This window comes from Nannospalax galili, unplaced genomic scaffold (assembly GCF_000622305.1).
Source record: "Nannospalax galili isolate Female #2095 unplaced genomic scaffold, S.galili_v1.0 scaffold744, whole genome shotgun sequence".
Taxonomy (NCBI): Eukaryota; Metazoa; Chordata; class Mammalia; order Rodentia; family Spalacidae; genus Nannospalax; species Nannospalax galili.
Genome location: NW_008351509.1, coordinates 934284 through 955876, shown reverse-complemented (window position 1 = coordinate 955876; position 21593 = coordinate 934284). Strand labels below are relative to the sequence as shown.

Here is a 21593-nt window from a genome sequence, read left to right as displayed (position 1 = left end):
TTCGGTCACTTATCCTTACAAACTGAAGGAATAAAACTACATACTCTTTTCAAAACCCACAGCAATGCAAGGGTTCAAATCCAGTACTGTCCTTGATAATATCTTGTTAAAATAGGAACAGGAGACTCTAAAACAATAACAAATAAAACAAAACCCAGTGACTTTTAAAAGCCACAGCAAATCTCTTTGTAAACAGCAGTGTAGATTTCCAGCACTCTGTTCAACACTGAAGTAAACTAACAGGAAATTTTAAGATGTAAGGATAGGAAAAGACCCAAAAATCCAAACACACACACACACACACACACACACACACACACACACACACTCACACTTAGAAAATGCTTTGGAATCCTGAAGATATTTACAGATGTTGAGTAATACGTGTCAGTAAACAAAATTGCAGTTCTGCCCACCAACACTTGGAAGATTTAATTTAGAAGACAGTTTGGTCCTATCTGTGGTCAGGCTGGAACAATCAGACCCACAGGAGTATCTGGTTTGAAACAAGGAAAGCTAGTTGTAGTGTGCTACAACCTATGACTTTGTCATTGACTACTGTATGGTATGCTGTTTTTTTGAAATTATTGTTTTCTTCTATTTTTTTTTTTTTTGCTAAGTTCATTTATCAGACTAACTTTTTACTTCCATGGATTGTATTCTGAGATCCTGAGAAATTTCGTTTGGAGAAAACATACTGTTTTTGAGCCCTTGCAGGTCCAAACTCCAAACTCTGATTCCCGGGGGGTGGGGAGCAGGGGCAGAGGTCAACTTCAAGTATCTTCTTCCATCCCTCTCCACCTCTTTTTCTTTGCTGGGTGGGGGCCCTGGAGTTTTGAGACAGGATCACACTACATAGCACTGACTGGTGTGGTACTCAGTATGTAGAGTGGGCTAGCCTAGAACTCATAGCGATCTGCCTGCCTCTGCCTCCCAAGTACTGAGATTAAAGGCATGTGCCACCCATGACTAGCTTTCCACCTTAGTTTTGAGACCATACTTCTTACTGAGCTTGAAGTTCAAGGTTATCTAGACTGGCTGTACAATGAACCTGTGAGGTGGGTCCACCTGTCTCCCTCCATCCCCCCAGCACTGGGGTTACAGGTGCATGCCACCATACTACATCACACTGGGGATCCGAACTCAGGTCCTCATTCTTGTTCAGCAAGTTCTTTACCTACTGTGCCATCTCTTCAGCTGTTCTGTAGCAGTTTCCTCTGAGATAAAATGTTCTGTCTTAGAAGGTTGCCCCTTAAGATGCTGCACAGGAAGGTAAACAGTAGGGCATTCTAAGGGGAAGTGAAACAGTCCCTCCTACAGGGAAGCTAGTTAAAACTCAGGGAGGAACAACTCAGCAGTGTCAGGAAACCGATGAGATACACTTGGTTCCTCCTTCCCTAAGCATATACAAGTCCTCCTGAGAGCTAATCTCAGTCAGATAAGCATAGCTGCCTAGAAAAGCACCCTCCAACCTGTTGAGCTCCCTGCAGGTTGTGCAGTGAGCTCCAGGTTTCCTGCTTTCCTGAGTGGTCATCCATGCTGGGGTGGACTTTTGATGATGATGCTATCTTTGAGTCATTTCTGCACTGAGAGTAACCCCAATAAAACTCATTGGTTCACCAAGTTGGTGGCATCCCTTACTTTGATCTGTTGTTGGTTCTCTCTCTGGGGTGAGTAGCTGTCTGTTCCTGTCTCCCAGGAATAAAATCACAGAACACAAACTCCCAACTGTATCTTTTCTTGGCCCTTAGATGTTTTGATGCATAACCTCGATTGTTCCTTGACTCAGTTGAGAATCGGGAGACACCTGGAAATTTAGACGTCTTCAAGGTGCTTCAAGAGGCAACTAGCATGTGAGTCACAGAACTGAGAAGAGGTGTTCTGAGTGTGGACACCACCAGTCAATAGGCTTGGGGACCCAGAAGGAACTAAAGTGGATGAGAGGGAGCCAGCTAGCATGGAAGCTCAGCTCTTCCTGAGGGCTGTGTCTGTTGGTATGGACATTAGACTATGGCTTCTTCAGCCTTTCAATGTGAATTCAAATTGGCAGCTCTCTAAGTGGATTGCAGGTCTTGAGTCTTGGACTGGAGCTACATCCTGGGTCCTTCTTGTTCCCAGGTTTCCAACTTCATGCATGGAACAGCTGCTGATTCCTTGGCTTTCCAACCTGCAGATGGTCACTGTGGCACCTTCCAGCCTCTGGATTATGTGATCCAATCTAATAAATTCCTCTTAAAATTACTTGTACATCCTCCTGGTTCTGTTTCTCTTCAGAGCCCCAACTCCATTTGAACCCTAATTGAATATTTATGTGTCACATGTGCCTTTTACTGGGGAGTTCTTTAAATGTGGCTTTATTTCTACTTGTCAGTGTTGCTGGGTAACTTACCACCAAAAATTGCAGAGTATAGGCCCTAATGCAACCTGGGAGGGTGCCAGGGTCTCCTTTAGAGCCCAACTTCCACTGTGGAGAGCAAGTCCTGCCTACTGGCCTCTCATGTTTACAGGAATTCACAAGGTGTCTCTAGGGAGCAGGAGACGTTGAGTCCTCATAGCCAGGCCCTTGAAAGCACATGGGGCTGAGAACAATCATGCCCATAGGGTGCAGGCCTTGCCACTTGAATCTGGCTCTTACTGGAGAACCTACTACAGAGTGACACCATCAGACTGGATGTTCATCAGGGACCAGAGACTGGGTGGCTGCAGTAGGGCAGCTGTTCTTGGGTCTGACAACCCAGGGCTGATGTTGACTGTTAGAGCATTGCTCCATCAGTGCTGCCCTGGGTGTCAGACACCTGCGACTCTACTTGATGGTGCCTCCCATCTGTACCCTGACTAGCTGGTACATCTGACCACACAGGATTGGGGCTGTAAATCAAGTGAGAAATCTTTAACTTCCCTAAGGCTAATTTCTATGACAGAACTTGTCTAGCATCTTTTGCCAACGTAACTTAAACTTTTAACAAAAAAGACATTTTTCCGTCAACATTTAGCAACAACCGCCTATACCCCCAACCACAAGCAGAAGTTTTTGGATTGATACTTTACATGTTATACATGTTGATACTTTTCAACTCTGTGCCATTTCACTTTGTGTCTCTGTGACTAATACCTTACGGACACAACTGAAGAAAGGAAAGATTTATTTCGGCTCAGAGTTTCGGGAGTCTCGGGAGTTGTAGTTCATCACTGCTCAGAAGGTGTGGTGGAGGTTATAGTGGTTGAAGCCTATGGCAGTGGCTTCTCAAATTATGGATGACCAGTGTGATGGTTAATTTTTTTGTCAACTTGACACAAACTAAAGTCACCTGGGAAGAGAGAACCATAACTGAAGAATTTCCTCCATCAGATTGGCCTGTGGCCATGTCTGTGAGGCATTTTCTTAATTGCTGATTGATTGCTTAATTGCTTAATTGCTGAATGGCACTGTGGGAGGTGCCATTCCTGGGCAGGTGCCTAAGAAAGGTAGCGGAGCAATCCAGGAAAGCAAGCCAGTGAGCAGTGTTCCTCCATGGTCTCTGCCTCAGTTCCTGCCTCCAGGTTCCTGCCCTGAGTTCCTGCCTGACTTTCCTCAACAATGAACTATTACTTGGAAGTGTAAGATGCAGAAAACTCTTTCTTCCCCAAGTTGTTTTTGGTCAGGGTTTTATCACAGCAACAGAGAGCAAACTAAAACAACCAAGAAGCAGAGAAGGCTCTGGAACCTGGGAAGGGGCTATAACCTGCAAAGGCTCACCCTCCATGATCTACTGCCAGCCAGGCTCCACCTCAGAAAGGCTCCCACAGTCTCTCAGAACAGCATCGTCAGCTGGGGAGAACAAGCGCTTAAAACATGAGCCTTGCTGGGCTACCATGCCTTTAATCCCAACACTCAGGAGGCAGAAACCACTGGATTTCTGTGAGGATGGAGGTCAGCCTAGTCTACACAGTGAGTTCCAGGCCAGTTGGAACTGCAGTGACACCTTGTCTCAACATCCCCCCTGAAAAAAAAACAACAACTTTGTTTTGAGGCTGGAAACATGGCTCAGTGGCTAAGAATACTGGTTTCTCTCAGAGAATCCAGGTTTGGTTCCCAGTGCCCATGTGATGGCTAACAACCACCTGTAACTCCAGCTCCAGGGGATCTGATGCCCTCTCTGGCCTTCATAAGCACTGCACACAGGTGGTACACTTACATAGATGCAAGCAAAACAGTCATACATATAACACAAAAATAAGTAAATAAAAAAATTTTAAAAACCAATAAAAACATGAGCCTATGGGGACATTTCAGATTCAAGCCATAACACACTATTATTAAAAATATTTCGCCCTTGGGACAACAAGATGGCTTAGTGAGTAAAGGTGCCTGCTGCCAAGTCTAATGACCTAAGTTCTATTCCTGGTACCAACATGACAGAAGGAGAGAACTGACTCCTGTAAGTTGTCCTTTGACCACTGCTCATGTGCACCCCCTACCCACACACAGAAAATACAAAATGTAACATTTAAAACTTTAAAAAATATCTTCCCGCCAGGTGTGGTGGCACACACCTTTAGTCCCAGCACTTGGGAAGCAGAGGTAGGCAGATCTCTATGAGTTCGAGGCCAGCCTGGTCTCCATAGTGAATCCAGGACAGCTGGGGCTACAGGGAGACCCTGTCTCAAAAAGACCAAAAAAAATTTTTTTTTCCCCATAATTTCTGCTTGCAACTCACTGAGTTGATTCTAGTCAATCTATGTAGTTTGAAGAGTCCTGGTCTGTTGAGGTGTCTGTGGTAAGGATGGGAGTAAGGGCTAGTCCACAGCTGACCAGGCTCTTGAGTGAAAGGAGATACTGGATTGACCCGAGCTTCCTGGCATCCAGTGGGCTCCCTGGAACCCAGTAGGCTTCCTACCTGTTATAGATGTGCAGACACTAGTTCGTCCTCTGCTCTGCCTGACTGTCATTGTGCTAGCCTTGGACTCATGAGCTGCAGGCCAGGTCTGCATCTCCAAGCCCTCCTGAGGTGCAGCCCAGTGAGTGTTCCAGATGACACCACTGTGTTGGATCCTGATGCAGCCTGGTGCCTCCCAGGTCTACAGATCCTGGCATTCTGTAGGCCTTTTCCCTCTGACATCACAGTACATCCTTAGGAGCAGTCACAGTGATGCTAGGCTTTCTGGAAAGTGCTCCCTGTATACTATTGACATCGATGTGGAGCTGTGCTTGCTGGGACTTTGTGTGCAGAGGTATATAATTTTGGTTTATACTGTATTTTTGTAATATATAGACATTAGCATACAGAAATATGGCCCCTGAAATCACACGTCAATGCAAAGGGGAAAACGCTTCTGATCTCTGGCGGTAAGTGCTGTGTGCTATTCCATTATGGCGTGTGGCGCAGTGAGTGTGAACATTATGAAGCTGTCAGCGGACAAACCTTTTAACACTCACAAGCTTAGAACTGAAGGAAGTATCCAGATGCCAGAGGCACAATGGAGGGCTCTGAAGCCAGTACTGGGGGTGCGGCACAGTGCCTTTCCTTCATGAGAGGGAGGAAAAAGTCACACAAAATCATCCTTGGTGACATGGTGGGGCAGGAAGGAGACATGGTGGCTACTGCCCAGTGTGTTGCATCTAATTTCAGAACCTCCAGTGTTTTTCAGGAAAGTGTGTTGCTTCCAGTCTCAACACATGCTTTCTCAGATAGGTAAGATAGTCCATCCTACCCCTGATAGACACTGAGGGCCGCATCCAGGCAGAGCCCTCTGTTGTGCACACTGAGATTGTGAGCACTGCAGGGCAGAGGCTGAGCAAGCTGCAAGTCAGTCAGTCTGTCCTCTGAGGCTGCTCACCTGTCCATTAGGGTGGCTTCCACAGGCCACTGGTGGGCTTGTGAAGGAGGGGAAAGAATAACAATAAAAATTCTCCCATGGGGCATCATGCAAGGTGTTCCAAAGAACCTGCCCAGGTAGTGACCCAGCTGTGATGTGGAGGGGACTCCATGATTGGACTCTGCCTCAGGCAGCTACAGAACATTCTTAGGGACTAGAAAAAGTGTCAACGTCCCCATCAGCTAGGGGGAAAATGCACTGGGGACTATGAGTATCTGTGTGCCTGAACAAGTACATGTGTGCACCCACTGCATTTGTGTGTGTGTGGTCTTCTGTGTGCATGTGTGCCCATGCTTGAGTGTACATTTGTGTGCATATGTGCTCTCAGTGTGTTGTGTTTGTGTGTACATAGGTATGTGTGTTCATAGTGCATGCCGTGATTACATGTGTCTATATGAATGCCAAGTATATGTGTACCCATTGCGTCTATGTGTGTGAACATGCCTGTGTACATGTGCACACATGTTCAGTGTGCTGTGTGTACATGCCTGTGTGCATGCATGTGCATAAGTTCAGTGTGTGCTCTATGTACATATGTGTGCACATAGCATAGTACTGGCATTTCATGATGGCCTGTGCTTATAAACAGCAAAGCCCAGGGTAGAGTGGCAGTGCACACATCACAGATGTCATTGGAATTTCTATGGTGAAGAATTTGGGGTCCATTCCATTTGATGGAGTACTGTAAGGTTTCTGGAATATTCTCCCGACACCAGGCACCACACCACTAGGTACTTAGTCTTCAGCACAGCTGTCCCAGACAAGGCTGTTCGCTTGGCTCGCAGATGAGCCTGAGGAGGGGCTCCGAGGTCACTGAAGCCGGGGACAGCAGAGCTGGGGTTTGACTCATCCCGGTGTCCTGAGAAGACTGCTCACAGAGTCAGTGGGTTCCCATGTATTCGTAAGGCATTTTTCAGGGCTCCCATTGCCATGTGCTGGATGTTACACATTACATGTGTGGTATCCACATGTGTGCCTGCCACATGAACAGTGAGCTCCTTTTGAAGCCTGAAAGTCAGACCTGAAAGCCAGGGTGGACTCTGAGGTGTCACTGAGTAGGTGCTCAGGAAATGCTGGTTGAACGAGTGAGTGAAAAGAATGTCCCGGGTGGACTACTTTGTAGTCAGGTTCTGGCTGTAAGCAACTGCCTCTGATGCCTGGCTGGTGTGACACAGGAGCGCCATCAGCCCTGCTTCCCAGTGAGAAGCGGCAGCCCACATGTGACCCACCAAGACATCCCCACAGAATGATGACGGGTCTGGACAGATCTGGTGTGGGCTTGGTGTTCAGACCACAGTTCCCAGCCTTGTTTCCAGCCAGTGGTCTCCATGGTGAGCAGAGTCATCAGCAGGAACGAAGGGCAGCGTTGTTCAGGGTCAACATTTTGGGAGTACAGACCAAAGCCACAAACAGTAATATTTCTGGAATGAGCACTAGCCCCCCCCGTGACAAATAGCTGGTGGAACAGTCCAACTGTCCTTATGGGGCTGGCCCAGGAGGAGAGATTACAGGGTAGGACCACCCAGCCAATCAAGGCCTCTGATTGGCCCAGACGTCTTAAGTGCTTTCTAATTGTGCTGAGAGGACTGCGGCTTCCTGCCAGCCAAGGTTCACTATTTTAAACTGTGTCACACAATTTAAAAGGACGGCTTTCCGTCCTCCTCCTCAACCCCCGCATTATGTAAATTGTTAAGACTGTTATCCTTCGAGTTTGCCTGAGTTCCTGGCTGTTTTAAAATTCCATTTCTAAAAAGAAAAATGGGGGGGGCTGTGAGGTGGGGAGAGGAGAGAAAGAAAAGAAAGAAAATGTGAGCCTCCTGCCCTAGGACAGCTCAACAACTCACAGCCTCAGGTTGGCAGACAGACACTGAGGCCCCAGGAGGCTCCTGGAAGTGCCCCAATATCCCACTGCTCCCCTTGCTGGGGAAAGCAGGCTACTGGCTTCCACCATGGAGGGCTTGGGAAGGCCCTTCAATATTTGGGACTATGTAGGGAATGTGTGGTCACTGGAGCCTTCCTCTCTAGAAGGGAGATTGGGAGCCAGGTCATTAGGAAACAGAACAGCCAGCTTTGGGAGATGGTGGTGGGAACTGCCCTCTAGATGTTGACATAGTGCTAATGACCTGGCCAGGGTGTGTTGTCTGCTCTGCTGAAGATGGGCCATTTGCTGGATTCATCCCAACATTCCTGGAGGAGCTCATTCCTCTGTTTCCTTGGGGGTTCTATGTCTGGTCCTTTGAAGGGAGTTTTGAATAAACCATGGCCAGAGATTGAAGGGAGGATCCTTGGGGTCCATCCAGCAGCTGGGCTGTTCAGAGATGGACTCGTGGACTGTGAGGACAGCCTGAGTTCCCAGAGGTGTCCTCCCCACCAGACCACTAATAGGATCGCCACAGTCACATGCTCTTGACCTTCTTGTGTGGCTGGCATTTCAGAAACCAGTCTTCTAAACTGGTCTTCTAAAGAAGAAATGCCAGGTTCTGGAAGGTCGGGTCGGGGAGCTACTGCTAGTAGTAGCATTGGCAGGGGACCCCAAGCTCAGAGTCAACCTTGTTGCCCACCCTTCCCTTCTCTCTCTGTCTTTTGTGCCCAGGCCTTTCCCTCCTGTTTTCTTTGCAGAGCCAGGCTCCTCAGGGGAAGCCACTGTGAGAGGAAAAAGTGAATCGTGTGTCCCCAGTGTTGGGACCTGAGCCCTATGTGCACACAGCATGTGATCTCCCTCCTAGAAGGGGGCCTATTAGGCTGGAACACAGTGTTATCTTCAGCAAGCAACTGGCACAAGGAGCCCGATCATTGCCACCCAGCATGGATTGGTGGCCCTCACACCAGCACTGTCTGTGATGTCTCATGTTTAAAATAGATGCAGATGTTTCTATAGCTTATGTGTTTTGAGAGCTGCTCCTGGCCCAGACTTGTGGAGCATACGGCAGTGTGGGCAGGTGAGATCACAGACTCTGAGCTCCAGGCCGGATGACAGCATGGTGAGGAGACTTGGGGGGAGAATCTGCCTTTGAGACTGCTTGGGTAAGCTGCTATTTCCTGGTGTCAGTGCAGTTGGTACCACAGCCACAGCTACCACCCACTGTCCACAGAGCTGGTGGACCTTGCTTTTCCAAATCTTTCTAATAAGGATCCAGAACCCCTCAAGCTCTTCCACCTACATGGCCCCTTTGTCCCGATGTGGTGGCACCTAGAGCCTTCAAGCTACTGACTGGATTATAGTCATGGGTCGTCATACCCAACTCACTCAATTGGCCTCTGTCAGTGGGCTTTGTATGAGCTGATAGACAGTGTGGAATAGCAGAGCTGCTATCTAGTGAACCAACTTCTGGCCTCACAAACTCCGTGAATTTCTAGTTTTTCTAGTTCAGTTATTTGTACATCTGTCCTCCACTACTCAGAACCTTATCTGAGCACAGGATCTCGTAGTGATATACATGAATGTTCCCACATCCCCTGTGTGTGGTGCTTTCCCTATGCAATCCAGGAGGTCCAGGGATAGATGAGGTTTGCCCCCAGCCTCCCTTCCTGGGGAGCCACAGGTAAACCTATCTTGGACTCTGCTTCCTGTGAGTTGGGTTGCACATGGGCAGAGTGATTGGTGCTCAGCATGGCCAGTCGCTGGACCCTGTTGTCTCACAAGTGCCATGGATGTTGCACAGGTGCCTCATAGATGTCATAAGCATTGGCGCTACCTAACTTTAGATGAGACAGGTGGTCCCACACCTGCAGGTGTAGGCAGTTTCCAGAAAGAAGTCTACAGCATGGCTTCTGGCCAGAGCTGGCACCTGGCAGCCTATGAACATTGGCCCTGAAGCCCCAAAACAATCTCAATGGGCCCACTCCTTTAAATAACTAAGCAAGTCGACAAAATCTCATGTGCTCCTGTCCTGCTTTCCTGTCTGGTACATGGTTGCCACATGCAATATTTTTAGTGTTGGAGAATTTAGCATTGAAGGTCAAAGGAAGGCAGAGAGAAGTGTATAGGGCCTGAGGATGGGACCTAAGAGAACAGATGTATGACAGGTGTGTGGTTATGGGATCACCTCCATTGCCTGGGTATTGTGCCCTCACAGACAATGTGAGTGGTGTGGCCTGCCTGGGAGGAGTTGGCCTAGCCATCAGTCAAGTGACTACATGTCTGTACAAAGATTTGCAACTGGGCACATAAAGTTTTGACTGTGAGGGTTGCAGTAGTGTTGTGACATTTAAAAACCTAGAATGAAATTATGCAAGAAGTATGCTTATAAAAGAACATCAAAAAATGTTTTCTCTCTTTGAGGTTAACTGTCATGAAATGAATTGCAAAATGTGAAAAAATATGAGCGAGGGGTTTTGGAGAGGTGGCTCGGTGGTTCAGAGCCCTTGCTGCTTTTCCAGCGGACCCGAGTTCAGTCCTAGCACCCACACTGGGTGGCTTGCAATCCCTGTAACTTTAGCTCCAGGGGATCTGACGTCCTCTTCTGGCATCATGAACACCTGCATACATATGTTATGTACTCAGACACATATATGTACACAGAAATAAAATTAAAAACAAATTTTTAAAACAAAGAGTTGAAAAAAGATGAAGAAAATTTAAAACTAAAGAAAAAAGTATTTTTCACAGTTGATTTTTATTTTTATATTTTTATTTTATGTGTGTTGCCTGCATGTATGTGAGTGCACCATGTCATGCAAAGCCTCAGAGGTCAGAAGAGGGCGTCGGATTCCTCTGGAACTGGAGTTAAGGATGGTTCGTAGCTGCCATGTGGGTGCTGGGAATCGAATCTGGGTCCTTTGCAAGAGCAGTCAGTGCTCTTAACCGCTGAGCCATTTCTCCAGCCTCTACAGTTGATTTTTAAAAAGTTTTTAATAACTACATGATTAGAAGAAGCATTTCATTACAGCTTTAACAGTTTATTTTTTTTCAGACAGCATCTTTCAATTTGATCAATTGCCTGCCTACCCTTAGCTGGGCCCACAGGGGACAAAAAAAGGAATGCCCACACACATTTTGCTGTATAGGAGCTTCAAGTTCAGGAGACAACCAAAGCACTCATATGTAAGCCCAGAGCTACTTGATAGTTGTCAGGCACAGTGTCAGGCCAGTCAGCCTTGGACACTAAAACATCAGAGAATTCAGAAGGGCAGTAGGGGCGTGAGACTGCCCAGAGGAAGGACATGGAATGTTCCAGAGGTAAGAGGTGGACAGGAAGAGCGACCTACTAAAGGGAAAGGCAGCAGCAGTTGTGGCTGACTGGGGATCACCTGCACTGACCGCCTGTGGCAACAGCTCTTCTCCAGCCCGCACAGCCAGTTTGTCATCTGGAAATTAAGAACAAGGACCATAGGGGTCCAAGGAGTCACCGAAGCATTCCTCCTGAGCACAATTTCCATACAGCAAATTGTGCCTTCCTTTCCTTTATTATCTGCCATCTTACAGTGTTAGTGCCTGGTGGAATGAAAGTAAAAAGGGGTGGTACCTGTGAGGGGGCAAAAGCAGCTGCTGTGGCTGCCTTCTTCAGGTCCTGAGCCAGTGCTCACAGTACAGGTCCTGACTCAGGCTGTGTGCAACCTCCCATTCAGCCCTTCGCAGTGTAGCTGTGAGGGCAGGAAGGCTGACGATCCCTGACTCACAGAAGAGCTTTCTCCCCGCAGACTGGCAAGCCTGTGCCCTTGGTCCACAGATCTGAGGGTCTCTTGGACACACTGGTGGGACAGTTAGAGACAAGGCCCTAGGAGGCTATGTATGTCAGCTGGGAATTGTGACTGGGACGTTGAAGTCTTTTCCTCTGTCACAGCTTTCTTCACAATCCACAGCACATGCTCTGGGCCATCAGGGTCACTGATTGTGTTGGTAACAATACTGCTGGACCCACAGGAGCCTCAGCTCACTCGGATGTGAAGACTATCTTGGAGGAGGAGGAGGAGGAGGAGGAGGAGGAGGAGGAGGAGGAGGATGGGGGGCCAGCAAGGTGGGAGCACTGCCAGGGAGCAGCCTCCTGCTCAGGAGGGATCCCTTCCCCTGCAAGAGGCCTGTTGCTTATCACCTGGCTGTCCACACCACTGCTAGGTCTTTCACCATTTTTCAGATGTTATTTGCACAATGGGCCCCCCACGGGAATGACCAGACCACTCCTGTCTGTGGCAGGGTGACAGGTGACCAAGTGATTGACTAAGGGTAGGGGAGGATCTGGGGTGACCGCAGAGCAGGTCTGGGCTGTGGCAGAACTATCCCAGCTCTGGGTGGCTGAGAGCTCGGTGGGTGAGTGGGCTGATGGTGGTGACTGTCCAGCCTGGCTGTGAGGAGGCCATGGTAAGGATGGGGCTTTCAGCCTTGGCTTGATGAGTGCTGATGGGCACACCTTCTAAGTATCACTCATGTGACCATGATGGGAACACTTGGCACAGGAAGCACTGGCTTCCTCAGACTTCTGCCTTCTTTCTGAATTAGCACCAATCCCTCCCTCCCTCCCTCCCTCCCTCCCTTCTTCCTTCCTTCCTTCCTTCCTTCCTTCCTTCCTTCCTTCCTTCCTCCTTCCTTCCTTCCTTCCTTCCTTCCTTCCTCCCTTCCTTCCTTTTATCTCCCCTCCCTCCCTCCTTTCTTCCTTTCTCCCTTCCTTCTTTCCTTTTTTCCTTTCTCCTCTTCATAAGATACTCCTCTCTTGATTTCACTCTGCAGTGGTCTTAGACTAGTTCCGTGAGAAAGCTAGAGCCTCTTCGTCACCGGGAGAAGCTACTCTGGGAGAAGCTGTACTGGCCTTATGGAGGCTGTGAGCCATGGCCTGCTGCTACCTGTGCTGCTCCAGCATCCACCACAGGTGGGACAGTCCCAAGGCCACTCTCTCTGGGTTTGCCTTCTTTCTGGGCCTTAGCACTTCTCTGCTCTGTGACTTTAGCCATAAAGTGTCACTTCCCCATCAACATTACAGAACAGGAAATTGCTTTATTATTATGCTAAACTGCCACCTTGTTTGGATATGAGGAATAGTTAATGAAAATGATTGCTCTGTAGTATGCAGAAGATAAAGTGCTAAGAAACGCTCAGTCAACAGCCTACATAATTTGTGCTGTTATTAGGGACAATTTGTGACTTTTTAAAAGTCTAGTGGGTCCAAATGTCAAAGGAGGAAAACATTAGTTAAAACATCCAGGGGTAATGATGATTTAGAGAGGAGAGCAATCCAAAGAGCTTTAAACACTTCCACAGTTTAAATAATTCCATCTCTTAAAACATATCTTCTTGTACCCCAGGGTGCCTGCTGGTTGGCTCTCTTCCACAAAAGTGTCCCTGTCCAAATCAATATGCCCCAGGGGAGTCTTTCCCCACAGGAAGGCTCCATGTTTCTCACTCCAGGACCTTCTTTTTGATCAAGAATCCTTTTTCCAGTACAATAGTGTTTGAAAATCTTGCGGATACCATCAGGCCCAGGACGATCTACAGAGGGAAGTGGATGACTTAAACAATGCTGTTTGGAAACAGATGTGACGTAAAAGATGAAAGAGAATTGTCTGAGGACATGATTTCTGTGCAGGTTCAAAGCCAGGTCATCTGGAAGGGATCTTGGGACTCAGGCCACTCTAACTTCAAAAGACAGGAATTGGACTGGAGAGGTGGCTCCGTTGTTAAGAGCACCTGCTGCTCTTGGAGGACCCACCTGGTGGCTCACAACCTGCTGTAACTTCAGTTCTATGGTATTGGATACCTTCTTCTGACCTCTGTGGGCACTGCACACCCAGGGGCACTTACAGACATTCAGGCAAAAGATTCATACATATAAAGCGAAAATAATAAATCTTTATTTTTTAAAAGATGGGTAAATGCAGGTAAATGGATGGATCTAGAAACTGTTATACTAAGTGAAGTAACAGACTCAGAAAAACAAACAACATATGTTCTTCCTCATATGTGGCTCCTAGCACCAAATCCTTTTAACTTCCAGGTCCTTTTAATAAGAAGATGCTATACAGCAGTCCCTTCTGCATAAAATCCCTACCATCATCACGACTTCAGCTGAGCCTGATCACTAAACATAGTCACAAGTGGGTTTGCTGATGGTTGTGCTCATTCATTCATTAAAGGAGTCCCAAGCCGGGTCACTGGACCTCACCTGAGTATCCAGCCACTCTTCCCAGCCAACTAGTCCAGGCTTGGAAGACAAAAGAAAATGTGGAAGAACCCAATAGAGGGATGCTTTTGGAAGCCCTTTGTCAAGAAACTCCAATGGACTTTCATATGAACATTTGGAAAATTGCCCTGTTCTGACTTTTTTCTAGTTCCCTGTCTAGAACTTGTAATGCTAATTACTCTTGCCTTTACTTCTCCTTCACATCTCCTATTCATGATTCAAGGACTTTCTTCTCCCCTTAGAGACAAGAGTTATACAATTTGGGAGTCTTTTGATAGACCCACTGAAGGGGCACTCCAATTACCTCACCCTGCGTCCCTATTCCCCATTGGCAATTTGGGTAACCCCTTCAGAGGATGGCGTGATAAGAATAGGAGGTAGGAATTGGCTAGGCAGTTAGGGTAAAAAGACTTCAAAGAAATGTAGCCAGTTTCTTGGCCAAAAGTCAAAATGTCTTTGGGACTGTTAGCAACATACTCTGTTCCAAAGGCCAAAAATGTCAAAAGTATTTGGGAGGTGGTATCTAATCCTTAAAAGATTTTGGGATTGCCTCTTCAGAGGGGGAATGTTGGATGGGAGGGAGTGGGCATGGATTTGATCAAAACACCTTATATACATATATGAAAATCTCAATAAAGATTTTGTAAAAATTAAAAAAACAACAACTTTGCAACTGTGAAATGTTAAAAAAAAAGAAAAGAAAGAAAAGATTGTGGCCAATAAATTACTGGATGGGCATTGGTAACTGTGAGTAAAAATTTAAGCATCTTTCTGGTGCCAACTAACAGACTATATGTCCTGTTTCTTTGTACCCTAAATCTTTGTATGTGACTGCCATATCCCATGTGACTCCCAGTTCCTTACAATGTATAAAAACCACCTGAATTTTTACAAATAAACGGCTTGTTGTAAAGAAAAAACCATATTAATAGAATTTCCATCTTACTTCTTAACCCTACTACTGGATTCTTACCCAAAGGAATAAAAACAACACCTTAAAAAAAAAGATGGCGAATGAGCTGGGTATTTTAAAATCACCACGTCTTAAAAATGGTATATGTGTATCTGTGAAGCAATGAAAACCTTTGGGCACTGGGGTAAGAGTGATAAAGCCATGCTCAGCCTGTCCAAGGCTGAGTTTTCACAGTAGATTAGCCCTCTGCTTCAATACGGTCCATATTTATACCACTCAACCAAGTGCAGATGGAAAAAGGTGTATTAGCAATTGTACCTATACTAAAAATGTGCGGACTTTTTCTTGCAAGTGTTTCTTCAACAGTATATAACACTATTTGCATAGCACAGGCAATACATTAGATATGACAAATATATAGACATGAGTAAAAACACATCGGTTGTGTGCAAACACTCCACACTATGTAAAAAGGACTCTGGCATATGTGGGGCCCTGGAACCTCCCCTTGAATATCCATGGCTGTGTTTGGCTTTTATCAAACCAATTGCAGAAAGGCTAGCTTGCAAAAATATGCTGTTACTAGAGGGAATGGAGGACAGTCCCAGTGATGGGTCAATCCAGCTGCTTGTTCCTAGGGGCAGATGCCAAACAGGGCTGCACTTCCCTTGAAAATGGAGACAGCCTTGAGGAACCCAGGGAGTACATAGTTGCAGAGCCTGGGAGTTCACATTGGCAACTGGGAGGAAGCTCAGAAACTCTCAGAGATTTCACACACTGTGTTTCTTCTGACTGGGGTTTGCTTCAGTGTGTCTTTGTTTTCTAATTTTTCTCATGATTTATTTTTGTTTCATTTTACAAGGTAGAGCCGTCAATGGATTGGATGTAAAAACAAACTGGTGCTTCCTCAGAGATTGGTAGAAAGTATTGCTGTCAAGGTCAGCAAAGCAAACATCCAAACAACCAGCAAAAAAGGTGAAAGAGGAAGAGGAGGAGGAGGAGGAGAAGGAAGAGGAGGAGGAGGAAGAAGAGAAAGACAGGGAAAAGAGAAGGAAGAGGAAGAGGAGGAAGAAGAGGAGGAGGAAGAGGAGGAGGAGGAGGAGAAGGAAGAGGAGGAGGAAGAGGAAAAGAAGAAGACGTAGGCACAGATGCTTCCCCCATATCTGAAATTATGAAGTCTGCAGCGTTATGATTAAATTGCCGTAACTAAGTGCAGCAGTTTTAAACACTTCAAATGCCCAGTTAGCAGGAAAGAGTTTTTGTAAGGTTCTGAGATATTTCTTTAATCATAATATATTTTTGGAAATATGATGAAAAAGATTACTTAGCATAAGATAAGCATCAGTTTTGCTGCATAAAATTATCTAACATGGTGTTAATCTGCTCTTCCCTGTGTATTTTGCAGTTTCCTTCTAGCCCTTTCTCCCCTTCCCTCCCTCCTTTCCCCATTTTTCTTCTTTCTTAGCTCCACCTTCTTTCTTACCCAGTTAGAGGAACAGGAGCACAGGCACTCATCTCTACCCTGCAGACAATGAAATAAATCTGAGGATTTCCACTTCATAACCTAGGGTTCCCCTTTGGCTACCCTATCCCTAAAAGTCACTTGAGTAACAGATCACTAAATTATTTTTAAAATCTTTATTGTTTGTTCGGAACATGGGGCTCAGGCTCTTTTTTAAAAGAAGAAAAGAGACAAGAAAAAGGAACAAAATCCACCCAAAGAGGTATAATTGTTTCTTGTTGCATTCACTAATTGGAGGATTGAAGCCAGAGAAACTTAGAAATTAGAAACCGTCACAGAATTTAGACTTGGCTTTGCCGGAAGGAATTATGGAGCGCTTAATTAATTTATCCTCGGCTTCCTGAGATTGCTCCTAATCTCGTCTGGTGTTGACCAGCGGTGCGTGGTGAGGCAGAGAGTAAATACCGAACACATTGTGCAAGAAGTGGATTCCTTTTATAAGATAAAATGTGCCTGGATTGTTACAAAGCTATTTTCTGAAAGTGAAGTGTGTCGGGCGAGGGGTGGGAGATGGAGGAGAAGAGCCGAGTCCCTCCTGGATACGCTGGAAGCAGGGCTTCTCTCAGAAGGGGGTGCTGTTACCTCGCAGCTCCAAGAGGCTGGGTGCCGTTTCCAGGGAGAAGAGGCCCTTCTTCTCTGTGCCCTTTTCTCCCCTGATTACTTCTGGATTGTAGCATTTGAGGGGAAAAGTAGAATGGATAATATTTAGGATGCCTCGATTTATAAATTTTAAAAGCCGGCTGGGTAGGAAAAGCTTTCTAAAGATAAAGTGGAAAGCTCAGCCAGAAGCCTAAGTGAGAATCAGCTTTATACCTCCACCCATCCTCACAGCAGACAGCCTTTCAGTTCCAACAACATCCCAAGTAATGTTCTACCCAGCACTCAGGAGACAGAGGCAGGTGGATCTCTGTGAGTTCTTATTTTGATATATCACAGTGAAAGATTTATCGTCCTCTTTTTTTTTTTTTTTTTTTTTTTAAAAAAAAAAAAAAAAAAAAAAAAAAAAAAAGGAAGAATCAAAGCTCATGTCAGTATGTCAGTCCCGCGAGGTCTCCAGGATCTTAGTTTCATTTGCAGTCAAGTTCTGTAAGCATTGCTTTAAAAGTTTTTTACCTCGATTTTATAAACCTCAGAAAACTGGAGCACCGAATCTCACTGTCACCAGGAGGAATTAAGTGTCAAAGATCAAGTTCATTTCAAATCAGATGAAAGCAGACACATTCTGAAGTTGGCACTATGGTTTTTTTACGTACTGTACTATGGAACTGTTTCTTGTTTCTATGTTAGGTTGGAAACTCTTGTTTGTGTTTCCTCCTTAACACTTAAAAATATGCCTAGATTGGTATGGTGGCTCACATCTGTAGCCTCAGCATTTGGGAGGTGAAGGCAGGAAGATCATGAGTTCACAGTCATCCTTGGCTACATAATGAGTTTGAGGCTAACCTGGGGTATATGAGATCTTGTCTTAACAAAACAAACCAAACAGCAGAACTGCACAACAGCTTTGTTTTAGAACTTTTTAAACAGTTGAGTTCAGTGGTAGAGTTCAAACCAGTTTAAAAATAAGTATGATATTTTAAGATTAGAGGTAATTAAATATCACATACAACTTTTCAATATTAAACATAAAACATATTCTCTAGTCCAAAATGGAATTCTCATCAATAAATAGCATTGTTAGTTACATAGAAATAAAAAGATGAAAATACCAACATGGTACTTGATCCCTTAAAAAAAGAAATATGCAAACTGGGCAGGGCCATACACTCTTGAGAGGTTGAGGCAGGAAGACTGCAGAGTTCAAAGTCAATCTTGGTTACATAGAGAGGCATTGTCTAAACAAAACCACAGGGGCTGGGGAGTTGCTCAGGTAGGAAAGCAACACAATCACGAAAACCTGGGTTTGGATCCCTGGTACCCACGTAAAAAGCTGGGCACAGTGGCACCCATCTATAATCCCAGAGTTGGGGAGGCAGAGACAAAAGGAGCTCTGAAACTCACTGGCCAGCTCCAAAAGCTAGAGAGCTCCAGGTTCAGTAAGATACCCTGCCTCAAAAAATAAGTGAAGCTGGTTGTGCACACCTTTAATCCCAGCATTCGGGAAGCAGGAGCAAGTGGGTCTCTGTGAGATTGAGGCCAGCCTGGGCTATATAGTGTGTTCTAGGCCAGCTAGAGCTACAGGGGGACCCTGTTTCAACAAACAAATGAAAAAACCCAACAACAACAACAAAAATAAGGTGGAGAGATGGAAGAAGATACCTGATATTGACCTCTGGCCTCCACATGCATGTACATACATGCGAGCACATGTTCACCTATCCACATGGCTCCAAAGGTTTAGAGGGGTTTGAACACACCCAAGTATAACACACACACACACACACACACACACACACACACAAATAAAAATAAAAATAAAAATAAAACAAGAAACAGAAAGATAAAAACTATGTGAGTAGTTTTGATGCCAGAAAAGAAAGTGTAAGCAACAGCTTATTAGGTAAGATGCGAGGGTAGGGCCATAAGTTGCTGAGAGTGTTCTGACCCCGCACTTTGTGCCAGGCTTCTACATGAACACACACACACACACACACACACACAAATAAAAATAAAAATAAAAATAAAACAAGAAACAGAAAGATAAAAACTATGTGAGTAGTTTTGATGCCAGAAAAGAAAGTGTAAGCAACAGCTTATTAGGTAAGATGCGAGGGTAGGGCCATAAGTTGCTGAGAGTGTTCTGACCCCGCACTTTGTGCCAGGCTTCTACATGATTTCCATCTAGTACATCCTGTCTGTCAGGTATGTAGCATTGAACTGCTGAGGCCCCATGTTGACCTTCCTGATAAGCCTCAACCACCCTCAGGCAGCTTTCTAATCAGCTTCCATCAGTTTTTTGGTCATGAGACCTTATTTGGCTGTTGTACACTTCCAACAATTCAATGACTGGCCAATGAGGTTACCAGGCAGATCTTGTCATAGAATGGTCTTTGGGGGTCTTTGATTCTGGTCCTCTCCAGAATCAGGGACTGGAGAAATGGCTCAGTGGTTAAGAGCACTTGCTGCTCTGCAGAGGACCTGGGTTCTGTTCCCAGCACCCACATCTGGTGTCTCACAACTACCTGTAACTCTAGCTCCAAGGAAAGCCAAAATTTTCTTCTGGTTTCTGTGGGCACTGGTTTTGTGTGCATACATACATGCAGACACATACACACATATATATATAATAAGCCTTTAGGCAAAAAGATTTAACAGAAATCAGGATTTTAAATCCAAAGGGCACCTTAGAGGTCATCCACCGATTACCCCATTATACAAATGGAGAAACTGAGGCTCAATAGCTTAGGGAGTGACTCCCCAACTCACACCAAGTCAAATCATCTCTGTCTATGTGTCTTTTCTCAGTCACTCAAACATTTACACTTAGAGCATGTTACTAAATGGATATAGAACCTTGTCATTGGTGATGGCTTAGAGCATCTGAGCTGTATGAGGTCTACATAGGGATTATTTTGCTGATGACTAGGGCCAACCAGTCTCATTCACTTGGTACAAAGCTGGAGCAGCTCAAACCCCTAAGAGTTACCCTCCATCATGGCTACACAGTGCCTAAATCATGAATTCAAGGGAACTATCAGCTCTACAAACCATAAGAGAAAAATGTGATTATTCCTGCAGAGCAGGAAATTCATTGGTTTGCTTAGGGTTTTATTATTTTTTTTGTGGGTTTTCTTTGTTGTAGTTGTTGGTTTGTTTTATTTTTTAAGACAGGGTCTCCCTGTAGCTGCATCTGGCCTGGAACTTGCTATGTAGCCCAGGCTGGCCTTGCATCTGCCTGCCTTTTCCTCCTGTACTGGGATTAAAGGTGTGTACCACCACACCCAGCAGGTTATTACCAATTCATTGGTAATTCAGAAACAATGTGCAACATTTCATAAACCTGAAGTGGGGAGGGTCTTCCTCAACATGATTAGGGTCTATACCAAAGCCTCAGTAGTTGCTGAGGTAAATAATAGTGGGGTAAATAGGAATGGTGGTTACTACTGATTTGATGATTGTGACAAGAGAAGAAAGATTCAAAGAGGGATATGAGAAGTGTTTTTAAAATACTATCAGAACCTCAGGCACTGGCCCAAAAGGCCCTCATAGAAACACTGTGACTCATGGGCTCTGTACTCCTTGCCTGGGCTCAGGGATTACTTTGGTCACAGACATTAAAAACAATACTATTAGAATCTGAAAAATATGACCATCCGCATTAAAAAATTAGAAAAATATACATATTTGCATTTCATTTAGTAATGAAGAACCAAGATCATCACAGAGCAAAAACAATGACATTTTTATGAACTAAAAATGTCATTTTCAAATATATATTTGAGACAGGGTCTTACTCTGTAGCCCTGGCTGTCCTGGAACTTGCTATTGTAGACCAGATTGGCCTTGAACTCACAGAGATCCACCTACCTCTGCCTCCCCAGTGCTAGAATTAAAGGTATGTGCTTCTATGTCTGGCTCAAAAATGCTTTTTTAAATAACACAACATAAATGAATTTGTGGACCCCCAAGATGGCTCAGTAGGTAAAGGTGCTTGCCACCAAGCCTAATAACTTGAGTTCAATCCTCAGAATTCACATGGTGGAAGGAGAGAACTGACTTGTGCAAGCTCTTCTCTGACCTCCACACAAGTGTGGTATGTGCATGCACACACACATACACACATACACACACAGAGCGAGCAAGAGAGAGACAGAGAGAGAATGAATTAATTCATGTGAAAGACTTTTTAAAAATGAATTTGTATATTGACCAATGATATTCACCAATCAATGCCAATTTTTCCCCCAGGCATGCAGGAGGATCACACATGTCCACACCCAAACCCAGGTGTAGCCAGGCGATCCTAAGCCTCCTGTATGCAGGTGACACACAGGTATGGTTCTTAGCCATCACTGTGGTGCCGATAAGCCAGCGGCTCATTGGCTAGGTCCCAGCTGGAAGAGTCAGCATCCACTTCTCTGTCCAAAAAGGAAAGATAAGCATTTGTTGTTCACTGAAGTTTGGGAGTTGTTACCTCAAAATCTAGCCTTATCCTGACAAACCTAGAAACTGGCACCAGAAGTGGGATGCTCTGGTTCAAAAAGGATCCTAAAGCATGTGACATTGTCTTAGCAGTTCTTGGATAGGAAGA

General features: G+C 45.4%; 1 non-coding gene across 1 annotated transcript; it reads left to right on the top strand.

The window, feature by feature from the left end:
* Positions 1-20483: 20483 nt before the first annotated feature.
* On the top strand, positions 20484-20619 carry LOC115066845. The gene has a single exon (XR_003846291.1). It is a non-coding gene; the product is annotated as a small nucleolar RNA SNORA5 (small nucleolar RNA).
* Positions 20620-21593: the final 974 nt, after the last annotated feature.